We start from the raw sequence: 18,018 nt of genomic DNA, 5'->3' as shown, positions 1-18,018 counted from the left end.
CTTTTTTCATACTAAATAGTTATTTTTTTATATATTTTTCAAGTTTTTCTGTGTTGCAGTTGTGGATGTCTCTATTTTTTAATAATTGCATAGCTTTTCTTTTCTTAAATATACCTCGGCATGTTTTTTGATGTAGGTACATGTGTGTTTTTGCCAATATCTAAGTGAATTTTTCTTCTCTTAAGCAGTAGCATTTTTCGTTTTCATATTAAATGAAAATTTCTTTATATATTTTCTGAATTTTCTTGTGTTGCAGTTGTGGATGTCTCTATTTCTTTAAGAATTGTATGGATTTTCTTTTATTAAATATTCCTTGATAGGCATGTTTCTTAGTGTAGGTACCTGTTTGTTTTTGCCAAGATCTAAGTGAATTTTTCTTCTGTTAAGTAGCAGCATATTTTGTTTTCATACTAAATGAAAATTTCTTTATATATTTTTTGAGTTTTCTTATGTTACAATTGTGGATGTCTTTATTTCTTTAAGAATTGCATGACTTTTTTTCTTAAATATTTCTCGACATGTTTCTTGGTGTAGGTACCTGTTTGTTTTTGCCAATATCTAAGTGGATTTTTCTTCTGTTAAGCAGCATCATGTTTCGTTTTCATAAAAAATGAAAGTTTCTTTATATATTTTTTGAGTTTTCTTGTGTTGCAATTGTGGATGTCTCTATTTCTTTAAGAATTACATGCCTTTTTTTTTTAAATCCTACTCGACAGGTTCCTTGGTGTAGGTACCAGATTGTTTTTGCTAAGATCTACGTGGATGTTGCTTAATTCAATTGATTGAGTCGAACCGAATTTGATAACTATGCTACAAAGCGTTCAATGTGGTGTTAGCAAGTTGCAGTTGATTAAAAAATATAATTAAGCTATTTTTTAGATAAAGTATTATTTGATCTCTAACATTTGTGCTAAACCCTAATTTCATTTCTAATATTTGAAACGTAATATTTTTATCTCAAACATCTTATATGTTTTTTTTTTTTTTTTGTAGTCTCTAGTCAAAATTATTTCTCTATTATTTTCTTTTTATTTTTTTATTTTTTGTTATTTTCTCTCTCAAATCACTAAAATTACTATTATGACTACTATAAATAAGATTTTTATTGCTAACTAAAAAAATCATAACGGGAAAAAAATATTTTTGGAAGAAAAAATGTTAATTTCAACTAGTGGGCCTTTTAGAGATTAAAACAGTAATTTATGTAATACTTGAATTATTATTTAAGATATGGGCCTTTTTTGAATTGGCTTTTGTTTGGAACAATAATTCATTGTACTCACTTCTTTTGTTGCGGGTTTTTATTAGGCTCAAACATGAAGCCCTATTAATTAATATGTCCATTTGGGATCTTAGGTTAAAATTTTGTAAACACACAATATTTGGTATTTCTTTTTCTATTTAAATGATTTGTAATTTACTTGTGTTTGACTTTGAATATTAAATTAAGTAATTTTGTATTGGCTTATTAACTTAATGTGCTACTTAATATTGAATGTGATTATATCTAATATGAAATACTTGTCTAAAAAATATAAATTTGTTTTCTGTTTTTTTAGAATTAAAATTTGATTATATTAAAATAAGTTTAGTATAAAAATGTATTAAAACATTTTATTATTGGTAATAATTAGTGCTTGTAGCATAATAATACACGCTTGATGAAAGAAATAAAATTGTTGCTAACAAATCTAAAATAATATACTTATTGTCATCTATTTTAATCCAAAAGAAAAAGGTAAAATTTATTGATGATGATGTAAGAAAAATAAATAATCAAATGATATTTTGAAAAAAACAACCTTACATAAAATTTTATAAATAAACTCGCTTTTAGGTTGTATTTAGAATAAAGATAAAAATTGATAGAGATTAGAATAAATTTTTGTATTGTATTTAGTATAAAATATATTAGATTGAATTATGTCTCAGTAGTTAGTATTATATTTAATTTAAAATAAATATAAAAAATAAAAAAAAATTTAAAAAATAAAAATAAAAATATTTTTAAAAAATATTATTAAAATTTCAGTCTTTATGTTTAAAAATTTTAGTACTTTCTAAAGATATTGAAAAAACTGAAATTTTGTATTTTAAAATTAAAATTTTAATTCCAATATCCATTATCAAATATACTACTCAATTCTAGTCCTCGAGTCTCAATTTACTCTCATTCAAATTTGTTTTAAATCTTTTATCCCTAATAAAACTGATATTAAAAAAATGAAAAAAAAAAAAACAAGAAAAGGAGCAAACTAACACTAACCTCTATAATATTCCCATCCCATCCAATCCCATAATCTGATATAATTAGAAATGCTGGCAAAGTTATATAAACGCACAAATCACACAGGACGAGTGGCATGGGCAATGAATGAATGAACAATGATCTAAGAAAGTCGGGTACATTTGCAACGAGTTGTTTGGTTTCTTTTGGAATTTGCAGTGGAATCGTGCCACCTGCGACGATGACAAATGCTTCGCCACGTGGCTATGCTTTTTTGCTTAGATTAATTAAGAACGTGATTAATTCATGCTATCAGCTTTATATCTCTTAGTCTTTTCATTATTACAATATTTTCGTCGGTAATCTATGACAGATTAACAGTCATTATTATTAAACAGTTTATATTGAATTTGTATACTTGTAGTATTATTTTATGGTAGTTTCTATGGTGCCTTTCATTATGGTGTCTAAATTATCTAACTTGTTTTTATAAGTAAAAAATAAAATGTGTAAAGTAAAAGTAAAATATTTAAAATTTATTAAATATTACTTCTTTACTTTTTTTAGTAAGTTAGACACCATATTTTTAACACCATAGCATTCACCTTATTTTATAGCACTATTTTACTGCTTAAAAATTAAAATTATACCGATATAATTTTGTTCCAATCTCATACAAACGCACAGTCTTTTTACTTCTTTTCCTTTTCGAAACAAAAAAAGGTACATTGTAACTTTTTGTCCTTATTCGTAATTGACAACTTAATGTTAATTAACAACTAACTAATAATAAAAAAAATACTCAATAGCAGGTTTGTTTCAATTTTTTAGTTTAGTTCATTAGTTACATCGTCCGTTGTCCATTCATTATTTTCATAATTTGTTTCATAGTACTTTGTTTGGATTAAATAATACATGTGATTGAATTGATGAAGGAAATTTAAGTTGTCCTGTTATAGAGATGATTTTTATGACGTCTATGATTAATTGATTATATAGCTAGTGTCTAAGGTCACATTGCTTGTTTATAAAAAAAAATATTATATATACATGAAAATTAATTATTAAATTAGTTATTATATATTTAAATTTAAATATATGTATTATTTTATTTATTTTTAATAAATATTTTATATTTTAATATATATTTTAATATAAATAACTAATTTAGTGACTAATTTTTAATGTACAATAATATGATTAATTTTTCATTATTTAAAATATATATAACACCACATCACCTTTTAATTTAATCACACTTTTCATAATGTTACTTTTTTGAAATTTTAGCGGTAAAAGTTCATAACTACGACAAATATTATAATTATAGACATCATAAAATTTATAATAGATAGAAATCAAAATCATACTTTAAGTAATTAAAATCTCTTATAAAAATTTCTAAAAATTTAAAAATTTTTCTATTAAAATCTACATATATTATTTTATCATAGTGTATTTTAAAACTCCTATAAATTGCATCCGATCTCTCCTGAAATAACTCATTCATAAAATAAGTTGTTGTCCAACTTTACCTATGAAAATTATTTGCGCGATTAGTCATTCATCAATAAAAAATCACCTCTCCACAAACAAAAATAACCACAAAAAATAAATTTATAAAATAACTTTTACAATGTCATTTTTATATAATTTTTTTTGTTTTTGTTTTTTGTAATCGAAGTATAATTTCATCATTTTGTCTACATAACCACTATTTTATTGTTAACTTTCGTCATTTTCACCACTCTCTTTTTTTATTTTTGATTGTTTTTTATAAGTAAAGGAAAATCAAAACAAAGATTATTAATTGACCATCATTATTTGAATAATAAATAATTATATTTTCTATTCATTCATGAACGACTAACAATAGTGAACTGAGTAAAACCGCCAAAACGTCTACCTGCGAAAAATTATCTGTCAAGAGAACAAAAAATAATTCTTGATTCTATATATACAAAAAATTAAAATTAGAAGTTTAGTTATTATTGGTATTATTAATACTAGCAGCTCTGTTCAGCCACTTTTTATTATTTTTAAGAAATTAATTTTATTTTTTTATTAATATATTATTTACCTTTCAAATTTATTAGCTAAGTATTTTTTTATTTTAATATTGATGTGATCTTATTTATATCATATTTTATTGAAATTAAAATTACTATAAAAAAACTTTTAAAATGTTAAATTATAAAAGCACACAATAAATAGGTAATATAAAATTGTCATAGTTTAAAGTTTTAGGTAATATATGAGGTGAGATATTCGATAGAATAGATTTTTATTCTCAACTATGCTGAAATATACAAAGAATATTTTCAAAATGATAATGCTTTTATTGTATTTCTTTAACAATTTTGAATGTCGTCTATTAATTTATAATATTTTTAATTTAATTTTTAAAATTTATTATGACAAATTAACGATATAACGAGGATTTTGTCCATTAAAATTGCAGAAATATTTTTAAAAATTAGTTTATTCATTGTAATTTATTTTGTTTTTTTTTTTTGGTGTTTATGTTATATTTTATACATTATTAAATTTTAATTTGATAAAAAAATTTTATCATCAAAAGTTTATTATCTAGTTACTGTAATTTAATTAAAATTTGTTTCTTATCACTAAATGATGTTATGTATATCACGGTTATTGCAATTGGATAATATTTGTAGTAATATTTTTTTAGTTCGTACTTAAATTAGTTATTCAATAAAAAATTGTCCGGTAACTCATTAAAATAAATACGTTATCTATGTTTTAAATTTGAGAATTTTTAATTTAGTTACCTATTGAATTTGTAATATTTAATATAGTATTTGGATATTTGTTAAGAAATTAGAACACATTTTACCATGACCAAATTTTACCATTTATTAAATTTTTAATTGGATAAAGATTCTACAATAAAAAGGATCCATATAATTTATACAATACATTAATTAATACATGAGATAAAACGCTACAAGAAAAATTATTTTTAGTGGTAATTTATTTTGTTTTTAGTGACAATTAGACATTAGCCGTCTTATACTTCGCCGCTAAAAGGTTTTAGCGGCAATTATAACATTTGCCGGTAAAGACCTTTTTAATAGCCGCAAAAAGTATATAACTATTAGCAGCCATTTTCTTGGCAATTTATATGGCCACCAAAAGTAATTCTAAAATTGCAATGTTATTCATTTTTAGCGGCCATTACTATTGCCGCCAAAACCCATTTTACCGACAATTTATATGGCCACTAAAAATAATTCTAAAATTGTAATGTTATTTACTTTTAGTTGCCATTAGTATTGCCCCTAAAATCTTAAAATTTTTTTTATTTATATTATACTCATTTTTTAGAAACAACGAACTACCTTTTTTTTCTAGAATCTCAATTATTTCTATCACCAATTATTATTATTATTAGGGGTAAGTATGGTTTTGGTCCCTAAAGTTTTGGTCCAGAATCGAAATCGTCCCTCTTGTAATTTTCGAATTAAAATCGTCATTAACTTTTTTTTTGTATTAAAATCGTCCTTTTTAATAAAAAAATAAAATTTAAAAAAATAATAAAAAACACGTTTTGGGGGGGGGCAAAGGAAACCCGTTGGGGGCGGGGGAAAAAGAACCGCCGCCGCCACCATCACTGGTCCGCCCACGAGCCGCCGCCGGAACCACGACCAGAGGAAGACGTCGCCGTTCATGCATGCTCCTGCCACCGCGTTGGGGGTGGGGGAAAGGAACCACCCAGCCGCCGCCGCCATTCACCTTCTGCATCTGCTTCTTTGTGCTTGAATTTGTTAATTTGGCTTTGTGTTGGATTTGTTGATTTGTTGCTTTCTGTTTCTGCTTGTGTTAAATTTGTGTTGGATTTGTTGATTTTCTGCTTTCTGTTTCTGCTTCTTTGGTGGAGGTGGAGGTGGAGGTGAGGGGTTGGGGGAAGGGGAGACGGGGAGGGGGTGGGGACGCGGGGTGGGGGTGCGGGTGCGGGGAAGGGAAAACGGGGAGGGGGAGGGGGAGGGGACGTGGGGTGGGGGTGGGGGTGGGGGTGGGGAGTGGGGGGAAGGGGAGGCAGGGAGGGGGACGGCGGCGGCGTTGGTGGTGGTGTTGGTGGTGCTGGTGGTGTTGGTGGAGGTTGTGGCAGTGGTGTTGGTGGTGGTGGTGGAGGAAGTAATTATGTTGGTAGTGGTGAGGGTATTTTTGTCCAAAAAAAATAAAAAGGACAATTTTAATACGAAAAAAAACGTTAAGGACGATTCTAAATCGAAAATTAGATGAGGGACGGTTTCGATTTTTATGCTCAATCTTAGGGACCAAAACAGTACTTATCCCTTCTTCTTCTTCTTCTTCTTCTTCTTCTTATTATTATTATTATTATTATTATTATTATTATTATTATTATTATTATACTGAAATTAATTACTACAAAATGAGATATTTCATTAAACTCAAAATATTGATATACAAATTTCTCTTAAGTATACACTTGTGAGCAAGTTGCAATAAATCATAAATACAACCATGTCCTGGATCACAACATAATCAAACAAAATGAAACCCAACATAAAAATGTATTGACCATAGTAACCTAGACCATGAACAAGCTTATAAATATAATCCATACTTGTGCTTCCTGGATCTTCATAGGATTTTCACTGGCCTTGGCTTCTGACAGTTTTCCCTTCCAAACCTTATTAAGGCCTTTATATTCATATCTTCTATCTCGGAAACTTGAACCATGAACCAGATAGCACAAAACCAAGGCTTAGAAGTTATAACAGAAAGCAACCAACTAATGGAGCAAGAAAAATTGAGGAGATTATGTTTGAAGTTAAAGTTTAATGTGACAATATTAAATTTATGAACTTATATAATAAATATGTTTTGCAGATTAAAAGAGAGCGGCTCAGAAAAATGCACTAATGAAATAAAGATGTAAGACAACAGTCCTTACTTCTTCCTTGGAGAATCCTGTACAATTTGGACTCATACAACTGAGGATGTCTTGTGTTGACATTTTCCTGATTTAGAAGGGCATAGAGCAACAAGTAACAGACAATAAAGACCAAGAAAAACATATCGGCAGCACTCATATATATTCAATATAAACATGACAACAGTGCCAAGCGTGTTCGAGTGAGAGAGGAGTATTACAGATTACAGAACAGAGAAGAAAAGGAGAAAATGCCTTTATAGAGACTACTAAAAGAATCACATCCTGACACCACCTAAGACTCTATAAGAATAGAGATTGAAAGGCAAAGTAAAAAAAAAAACTATGTAGAGCGAGTTTAAAAGATGTTGGGAGACTCAAGTAGTAAACCTTCCAAATTAAATTCTACAAAAATAATCCATGTACATAAATTCTATCCAAATTTATTGTGAAAGGACCTAAACTTTTGACCAGAGTATAGCTATGCTTTTGGTTTGAAACTTTGACTAAGTGTAACAACAAACATTTATTAACACTCCTAACTCCACTAGATTAGTCACAAGTTTCAGGCAATTAAACATTTTCAATCTTAAAACAGTTTTCAAAAAAAATTCTGAATACTACAAACACATTGATGTGCCTATGATAAAATCTAGCATGCATTTTGGTGTTTTGTACATGCTAAATTATAATCAGTATATACATGTTTGGACTGTAACACATCAATGTAGTCCTCTTTACAATTTTAAGACAATAGAACATGAACAATATAGTACAAACACTGATTGCATATACAATTAGAATTAAGTCTCAAGAGAAACAGAAGAGTACCAAATCTTTGGCACGTATGATACGGCATACGACGGTGAAAAAGAAGAAGGCAATGGTGACCTCTGTGAGAAGAACACTAGAAGATATTATAATCAAGCTTGTAGTAATAAATTCAAAAATTCTAATTAAATTTTCAAACACAGTACTTAAATATTTTGTTACTTTGACCCAAAGTAAATTTTCTAGAAGTACCATACTACTGCAGCTAATTATGGCATGGCAAAGATTTGCAACCTACTAAAATACTACTATTACAATAAACAAATCTTGGAGCTTGGCACCACTCTTGGTTTCTTGGATATTCACAACAGTCAATGCCCCTTTTCAAGCAAAAAATTAAAATACTTGATACAAATCTTGGAACATGGCTTCACTCCTTGTCTCATTTTAATAGCCAGATTAGTAGCTAATCATATATATATATATATATATATATATACAAACCTGTTGATATAGGTACACACACTTTGAGTTTAGTGCATTTTTTGAACAAGTTTATGATGTGCTTAACTCCAAAGGTATTTAGGCCCAACGATATATCATACCTGTAATATAATATTAATTTATTAATTTTATATTAAAAGAAAATTAAAAAGATCATCAGAATGAATATATATATATATATATATATATATATGTACTATGTAGCTTTCATCAACGTTGATAGTTGCAGCTAAATTAATAATAGCATGTGTTTGGTTATAAATTTGTTGCTTGAAAATAGAATGAGAGTCTAAACCCAAATCTTGGCGAGAAATATCCCTTGGACGAGTGTCAATTTTTGTGCTATAAAGGAATTGAAGTTTGGACCTAAGTTTTCCTTTAGCAATCTAAACAAGTCCTTGCCTATGATATCTGCAACAATTAATAGTATTACTTGGAAAAGCAAGCAAGTGTAACAGACTAAGTAAGTATTAATAGTACCTCGTTTTGCAAAATTTGTATCTTTTCCACCGGTATCTTCTCTACCTTAACTATTTTTATGTTACAAAACCAAACACATAAATACATTTAGTAATATGAATGAATTATACATTGAAAGGGAGAATAATATATGTACTTTTGGCAAGGAAGCCAGTGACTCCAGTGATGAGAATGGTCTTATCCTCAACGAAGTGGAGTATGCTTCCCAATTCGATTATTGAAACAGAACAGAGAGAGCGAGAAAAATGTATAACATGTCATGAAATTATGACATTGTTTTTTCTGTTATATGCACTTATGTTTGATTAAATAGGTTTTAGCCTCAAATTTAAATATGAAAATTGAAAATGCAGTTCATAATCTTCTACTAATAAATTGATTAGCTTCAAAAAGAGAACAATTTTTTATGTAAGTGTTCTAAAAAACCCCGAGAATTAATAACAATCCAAGATATGAAATATCAGAAATACAGAGAATTTAGCTGGGTCTTGGTAACTTACCTTTTATCACATTGGATGTGCTGGGAATTGGCCGGGTAAGCGAATGAATTGATTTAGGTTGAATTTCAGTGCTAAGAAAATAAAAATAATAATAAATGAAATGGAAAAATCACATTGACTTTATTAGCTATACTTGTCTTGCAAAAAATATTAAGAATGAAACAAGAACATACAAATTAAGTGCACGTCAGCCTAATGAAGATGATATATCAAATGAATTGAATGGATTTATGATGGTGATTTTGGAATTGACTCGAGTAAGAAGTTGTGTTGTGCTCACCTGTGCACAATATCCTAGTTTCATATCCATTCCCCATCCATGGACAAGATCATTCTGGAGAAAACCCAAACAATAACTATGAGTTGCCAATATTGAAAGCCGAAAACATGAAATATAGTATTAGTAACCAGGAGAAAACATTGAACTACAAAAATTTTTGCATAAAGAAACATGGCTATATGAAGGCAGAAAACCCATACATAGCCTCATCTCTAAACCTATAGCAAACTAGCAATCATTTTTTGGTATCCTGGAGAACTAAAATTTTGAAACGACAAAGATGATTTTCAGATAAAAATTATAATACAAAAAAGACACATTTATTTTGCAGCGATATTGTGAAAAATTTATGAGAATATTTAACAAGTTTAGGATGCTATATCACAATTTAATTTGTGTTATATAAAACACTGAAAACATCCAAAACTTGATGAACTGCTAATTAATTACCTGTTTTTCCAGCTCGTAGAAGCTATTGCAAAGGACCCAATCAGCTTTTTTCAATGTTAGAAAACTGATCCCTTAGCATTTGAAGAAAATCAGGATCTTCCTCATGGTTAAAGAAAAAAGAAGGCATTTCACTATATTGAAGCTGTGGCAACATGGAAAGTAACAAAACCTATAGCAAATTAAAGCAATTCCTAATCAATGAATTATATTGATAAAAAAAAAATAATGGAATATCTATACAAAATGATATCAAATAAATATCATTCTTACTATATCACATTCCAGATTTACAAATATTTATCAACCCATTTTCTCTTTCTCATCAAAATTAGCATAGCAACACCATATCTCCTAATTTACAGAGGAGGTCAAACACAAAATTGTAGAAGAGAAGATGAATTTGAAGGAATGAATATTATTAGTACATGACAACATAATTTACCAGATTTTTGGCAAGAAAGACCGAATATTCAAACCAAATAATTAATTGATTAAAAAGAAAATTCAACAATTGCAAATAGAATTACAGGAATCGACAATGTATAAATTACAAACAAAATGCAGTTAATTGCAATTACAGTAAGCAATAAATTATGAATTAGTTACAATTACCAGTACAAATAAAAAGAAAAAGAAGCCCAGAGGGAGAATTGGCGATCGTTACCTACTTCAAAGTTCAAATGGCGGCGACGGAGAGCAAGCTGAGCAACGAGTTTGGCCACCAAAGAGAAACAGAAGAGCAGCAACAATTGTTCGCAGAGAGGAAGCGAATGCAGCGACAACGTCGTTCTCGGAGGAAATGTGTTGACAGAAAAGGCTTGGAAATTGCTACCTGATTTGGAATGCATTGGCAGAGGAGGTGCCTTCGCTTGATCCCGGAAGCTTTATGGCAACAGCAAAAAGGAGATGACCTAAGGTGGCGACGGCGGTGATAACGGCGACATCGAGCTTAGGGTTTTGGCGAGGAGCTCTCCCTTCCCTCTAAATCTCTATTTCTCGCACTCATTGCCTCTAAGCTTTGGTGACTTTTCGTGTTTTTTTGGTGACATTTCTTCTCTATTTGCCAATTGACCAACTGATGTGAAAAAAAACTATTTTAATAAAAATAATACTGGCTATAATACTATTGCCACTAAAATTTTTTTATTAAAAATATTTTTTTTATATTTTTAGTGGCAATAATAATAATTACCATTATAATATATAATATTGATGGCAAATATATAATAGCCACAAAAACATAAATTAAATTAAAAAAATTGTTGCTATTGTATTATTGCCGCTAAAATTTTGTCGCTAAAACTAAATATTGTCTTCTATTTTAATCCAAAAGAAAAAGGTAAAATTTATTGATGATGATGAAAGAAAAATAAATAATCAAATGATATTTTGAAAATAACAACCTTACATAAAATTTTATAAATAAACTCGCTTTTAGGTTGCATTTAGAATAAAGATAAAAATTGATAGAGACTAGATTAAATTTTTATATTGTATTTGGTATAAAATATATTAGATTGAATTATGTCTTAGTAGTTAGTATTATATTTAATTTAAAATAAATATAAAAAATTTAAGAAAAAAATTTGAAAATTAAAAAATATAAATAAAAATATTTTTAAAAAAATATTATTAAAATTTCAGTCTTCATCTTTATAAATTTTAGCACTTTCTAAAGATATTGAAAGAACTGAAATTTTGTGTTTTAAAATTGAAATTTTAATTCCAATATCTGATTATCAAATATAATACTACTCAATTCTAGTCCTCCAGTCTCAATTTACTCTCATTAAATTTGTTTTAAATCTTTTATCCCTAATAAAACTGATATTAAAAAAATGAAAAAAAAAACAAGAAAAGGAGTAAACTAACACTAACCTCTATAATATTCCCATCCCATCCCATCCCATAATCTAATATAATTAGAAAGGGTCGATCTACTGTAAAGATGCATCTTTATACAGATTTACAGATTTTTATTTTTATTGAATCTGCTGTGAACACGTGTTGTCTCTGTATGGCTGAAAGCAGGTAGCTCTCAGGAAGTTGGGGAGGCTCATTCAAGGGCTGGGTGAGCCGGCTGTATAGCGCCATTTAGAACGGGGTTCTCGCTGTACAGTATCCTGTTAGTGCCGTTGTTGGGCCTTCAGGTTTTTTCCCAAGAAGAGTGGGTGTAACCAAGGGAGTTGTTGCTGTGGGTTAGTCCACTACAACATTTTGGGTCTATGGCCACGGTTTTTTTGGTTACGGTAAAAAACCGTGACCATAGAGGGTCTATGGTCACAGTTTTTGACCGTGACAAAAAAAAAAAGCTATGGTCACGGTTTTTACAGAAAGGGTGACCATAGGGTACCTATGGTCACGGTTTTCTAAAAAAGGGTGGCCTAAAAGGGTCTATGGTCACGGTTTTGAGGGGTGACCTAAAGGGGTCTATGGTCACGGTTTTTTACAGTGACCAAAAATGGTCTATGGTCAGGGTTTTCACAAAAAGGGTGACCATAGGGTACCTATGGTCACGGTTTTGGGGGTGACCTAAAGTAGTCTATGGTCACGGTTTTGTGGGGTGACCTAAAAGGGTCTATGGTCACGGTTTTAGGGGTGACCTAAAAGCGTCTATGGCCACGGTTTTTTACGGTGACCAAAAAGGGTCTATGGTCACGGTTTTTCAAAAAAGGGTGATTTAAAGGGGTCTATGGTCACGGTTTTGGGAGGTGGCCTAAAGTGGTCTATGGTCACGGTTTTGTTGGGTGGCCTAAAAGGGTCTATGGTCACGGTTTTAGAAGTGACCTAAAGGGATCTATGGTCACGGTTTTTTACAATGACCAAAAAGGATCTATGGTCACGATTTTTCGAAAGGGTGACCTAAAAGTGTCTATGGTCACGGTTTTAGAAAGTGGCCTAAAGATATCTATGGTCACGGTTTTTGGAGGTGACCATAGATACTCTTCCCTCCATAAACGCCGTCGTTTTAGCCCCCCCCCCCCCCCCCAAATCCCAAAATTCCCCTCCCTCCCAACCAAATCCCCATTCCCTCCTAATTAGTAACTTAGAAAAAAAAAAAACCCTATCATCACTTCGTGACAGCCCCCCCACCCCACCCTATTCTCACCGTTTTCCTTCAAGCCAGCCCCCACCTTCGCCGAGCTCCTCCCAACCCTCTCCATCGTACGTCGTTACCCTTCCTCCCAGCCCCTACCATTGTCGTTCACCTTCCTCCCAACCCCTACTTCATCACAGCCCCCATGATCGAAGAAGGTAGAAACCCTAGCGTCACTGAGCTCCTCTAGCGCGTCTCACCGCGAGCTTCTTGTCACCACGAGGAAGAAGAGTAGGTGTCGCGCTCCTCCGCTATCCAGCCACCATGGAACTTCGAAGAGAGAGAGAGAAAGTGCACGAAGATGAGAGAGAGAGGGGTCAATAGCTGAGCTCGTGTCCATCCGTCACCGCCTCCAGTGCCGTCACCGCCACCGTTGAAGCTCTGCTACGGCTGCTGCTGCCGTCTGAGCCACCGCCAGGGGAAGCCCCTGCCGCCGTTACGACGGGTGGAGTCCGCCGTTGAGCTGTGCCCCGTTCAGTTTCACCGCGAGCTTCCTGTCACAAGAGCAAGTCTGATTCACAGCAAAATCCTCTAGGTAACATTCAATCTTCTACTTTAGGTTGAAGTATCTTCTAAGTAACGATTGGACAAAATAAAATAGGTTTTTATCTGAAAGGGAATGAAGTGTAAGTTTATAATTTAAAAGGAAAAAAAAGAAGAAGTAGTGTTTCCATTATTCTAATTTTGCAAAACTCTGCCATGTCCCTTTTGCTCAAAGTTCCCTGTAATGTGTATTGCATTATATTCTGTCATACTTTACAGTTATGCCATGCCTACATCTTGAGATAGTATCAAATGTTACTTTACAAAATTTACAGAGAATTTTCACCTTTAAAGATTGCTTTGTTTTCTGATTTATTCTTTCACTTTATAGTAGGGATAACTTAATATTCTTGCAAAACTGGTTTGTAAAGTTCCCACACTACAGAAACAGAAGTTTGTTCATAATAGGAGAAAGCTATGCTGGTAAATTTTCCTCCCATTTGTTCTTTATGTAAATTGGTTCCTGCATAATTGATTATATTTATATTAAAACATGTTTGCAATTTATCTTCAGGACACTATGTTCCTCAACTTGCTGAGCTTATGCTAGAATTCAACAAAAAAGAGAAGTTGTTCAATTTAAAAGGCATTGCTGTGAGTTTCTAAAAGCACAAACTTCCAATTATTCTTCTTTCCTTTGATTCCAGCTTTTTCTGTTTAATTGTTTCCCCCTTCTAATGTTCTTGTACCAAAAAACTTAATTTTAGTTAACTCAAAATTTGGTTTAAACTCCATGTTAGTATTAGTTGATTAGGTTGCTGTTTGATTAGGTTAGCTTAGTTGAATTAGGTGGTTAGGTAGTCAATTGATTTCGTAGTGAATTTAGGTTTGAACTCTTTCTATCTGAAAGGTTTTTGGAGATTGATGGGTATATATAATGGAAAAAAGGGTAGCTGAAAGAGGCAGTAAAAAACAATGAAATTAAAGAAAAGAAAGGTTTTTGGAGCTCAGGTTTCTATGGTTTGGTGTTGGGTGCAATTATGTGTGTTTCCTATACACTCGGTGGAAGATATCATTGGGATATCTCTTTGTTTTTATTGTGAAATGGGCACAAAAATATGCAAACATCAAAACAAAAACTCATAACTTTATTATTATTATTATTATTATTATTATTATTATTATTATTATAATAATAATAATAATAATAATAAAATGAATTATTATTCTTTTTACTCTCTATTACTGCTTAGTGCTTAACATGAAAACAACATAACATATGCAGTTTTTGTTTCCCTTTTGAATTTTTCTGACAAGGAAGGATGTTTAAATATGATATATGTTAGATTGTGTTTGTTTACTTGTTTGTTTGCCTTGGCTGGTGTTAAAGGAAAGGCTTTGTTTTGTTGCCTTTGATATATGACTACTTTATTTGACTAAGATTCTGGCTTCTCATTCTTCCCATTTTGATTTGGTCTGTGTGAGTAATATTAATTTACAGCATGGACAACATGCATACATTGAGTTTGGACATTCAAAAGTTAAAAAGTATTCACCTTTAGATTCTAACTCACATGCAATACATACATATATTTGTTTTAAATAGCTAATTAATATGACTTTATTAGAATATATTTTAATGGATGAAATTTGTTTATAACTAACTAAAATTCTGTTTCACACCTGTCCTTCTAACCAACATTGATGATGGGCTAGATCCCAGCAATAACCCTTCCAAATATGTAATTATGGATTATCAAAAATACTAACCATTTTGACTATGGTCAGAGTATATTAGAGAGCATAATAGAGTATATTAGAGAGCATAATAGAAACTACTATTGCATCTGGATTATAAAAGTTGACACTATTTGTTTCTGGCCCAGATATTAGTTGGGTAAGATGAGAATTCTCCACACAAAATAAAATATTTTAAATTAACCTGGTCTTTTTTATTTGTTTATTTTGTTGTGTGTGAGATTTGTCGTCTAGTTATTTGAAAGTAATGCGACATTATCCAACAACAAAAAAAACTAATCAATTAAGTATTGTTATCAGCTATTGGCTCAAAGTACTTGGGACTTGGGAACTTGGTTTCATGTAATCTAAGGTTGTATTCCCTTATACAGACACGTGATTCTAAGAGAGAGATATAAAAAAATAAAATTATATTTAACAGATAATATATGAATAAAAATAATATATTTAAAAATATTAAATTAATATATTATATATTTTTTGATAAAAAATAATAAAAAATAAAAAATATATATTTTATTAATTTTTATCAAATTTTTATTATAAAAAATATAATAATAATATGGATTTGATTTGTCAACTTATGGATTTAATAATATATATTTTAAGAGCAGCTAAGTGTTTAGGTCACAGGAACCTAATATAAGGGCATATTTTTTTTTAAGTATGGATTTGATTTGTCAACTTATGGAGGCGCCGAGTGTGTTCTAGAGTAGCTTGCATTAAATTAAAACTTTCTCTTTAGGTGTGGTTTATTGCGCGCATAATAAAAAGATTATACTCCAACTCCAACTAATAACACAAGGGCGTGTATAATATATAAGTGTAAATATCCCTCCACTGCATGTATGTGTGTATGTATAATACAAAATTATGAGTTTTATTTTGCTTGGTCTGTGTGAGCATGTATTGAGATGTACTTCCTTCAATTATTCATTATTACTTTCCTTTACAAATTTACATTTCCTTCTAATTTAGCTTCCTGCTGCTGCTTCATTGATCTGCCCTATGCTAAATTAGTTTCTTTGGTGCTATTGATTAGGTTTAAACTGTTATTGATCCTATGTTGCTGTTTCATTGTTTTACTTTTGTGCTAAACTGGTTTATATGATGCTGCTGCATAGTATTATTGCTACCTTATTTTTGTGTTGGCTGCTGCTGGAATGAACAGATTCTGAATTATTTGTGCAGTAGTGATAACTTTGATGAATTTCTGAGTCTAAGCTATCACTACTGCTGCATTCTTGCAATAGCTGCTATTTGAAGTGAATGATGGTTGTGAATAATTCTTGAGTGTTGCTGTGGATGAATGTTTCCCTTCTTTTGCTGCATATGTATTGCATCATCAAAAGCATTTTTGCAAGATATCTAACATGTTTATTTCTTTTACGTGCAGGAAGACATGATGTGATGAAGAAAATATGTTCCATACAAATATCACATGAGATGGGTCTTACTACCTTAGTTATGTAAATGTAATATTTTGATGTGTTATGTACTTTTTGAGGAATTACATGTAATTGGAAAAATTCCACTCTATTTTGATTTGTGTTGTTTAGACTAAAAATTAAACATATGTATCTTATAATGAAACTTTTGTGATTTAGATTTCTTGAATTTCTTATTTTTAGATTTATTTTGTTATTATTATCATTTTGAGATATGTGATTATAATTTAAAAAAATTGAATCTCATAAACAACAACAGGCTATAGTCACCGTTTTAAAAAATCGTGACCATAGAGGCTATAGCCATTGTGAAAAACTGTGACCATAGATAGGGCTACGGTCACGGTTTTAAGGAGGGTGACCATAGAGTCTATGGCTACGGTGAAAAACCGTGACCATAGATAGGGCTATGGTCACGATTTTAAGGAGGGGTGACCATAGAGGCTTTGGCCACGGTGAAAAACCGTGACCATAGATAGGCTATGGTCATGGTTTTTCATAGGGTGACCATAGAATCTATGGCCACGGTGAAAAACCGTGATCATAGATAGGGCTATGGTCACGGTTTTAGGTGGGGTGACCATAGAGTCTATGGCCACGGTGAAAAACCGTGACCATAGATAGGGCTATGGTCACGGTTTTAGGTGGGGTGACCATAGAGTCTATGGCCACGGTGAAAACCGTGACCATAGATAGGGCTATGGTCACGGTTTTAAGGAAGGGTGACCATAGCCTTATCTATAGTCACGGTTTTAAGGAGGGGTGACCATAGTGGCTATGGCCACGGTGAAAACCGTGACCATAGATAAGGCTATGGTCACGGTTTTTTACCGTGACCACAGATTAACCTATGGTCACGGTAAAAAAACGTGGCCTAAAGTGTCAGATTTTAAAAATTAAAACCGTGACCATAAAAACCGTGACCATAGCCCAAAAAACCGTGACCATAGACCTATGGCCACGAGAGAATAGGTCACGGTAAAAAACCGTGACCATAGGTCCAAAACCGTGACCATAGATCTATGGTCACCCTTTTTACTAGCTATGATCACAGTTTTTTACCGTGGCCATAGGCCTTTTTTTTTGTAGTGGTCTTTCC

The 18,018-nt window shown here is 31.1% G+C and overlaps 1 long non-coding RNA gene across 2 annotated transcripts; it reads right to left on the bottom strand.

Annotated features, from left to right (window-relative positions):
- Positions 1–6,634: 6,634 nt before the first annotated feature.
- Positions 6,635–11,164, bottom strand: LOC107629931 (uncharacterized). Of its 2 annotated transcripts, XR_015907039.1 has the most exons (9): positions 10,798–11,164; positions 10,134–10,302; positions 9,684–9,737; positions 9,404–9,474; positions 8,904–8,953; positions 8,424–8,524; positions 7,980–8,041; positions 7,170–7,236; positions 6,635–6,945 (listed from the first exon to the last, which is right to left on the bottom strand). It is a non-coding gene; the product is annotated as an uncharacterized LOC107629931 (long non-coding RNA). The 2 variants fall into 2 exon arrangements; XR_015907040.1 differs by lacking the exon at positions 8,904–8,953 and having other exon boundaries at positions 10,798–11,140.
- Positions 11,165–18,018: the final 6,854 nt, after the last annotated feature.

The sequence above is a fragment of the Arachis ipaensis genome, chromosome B3 (assembly GCF_059453495.1).
Source record: "Arachis ipaensis isolate K30076 ecotype BB chromosome B3, ASM5945349v1, whole genome shotgun sequence".
Taxonomy (NCBI): domain Eukaryota; kingdom Viridiplantae; phylum Streptophyta; class Magnoliopsida; order Fabales; family Fabaceae; genus Arachis; species Arachis ipaensis.
The sequence above is the reverse complement of the archived record's forward strand: the minus strand, read 5'-3'. Positions and strand labels throughout refer to the sequence as shown.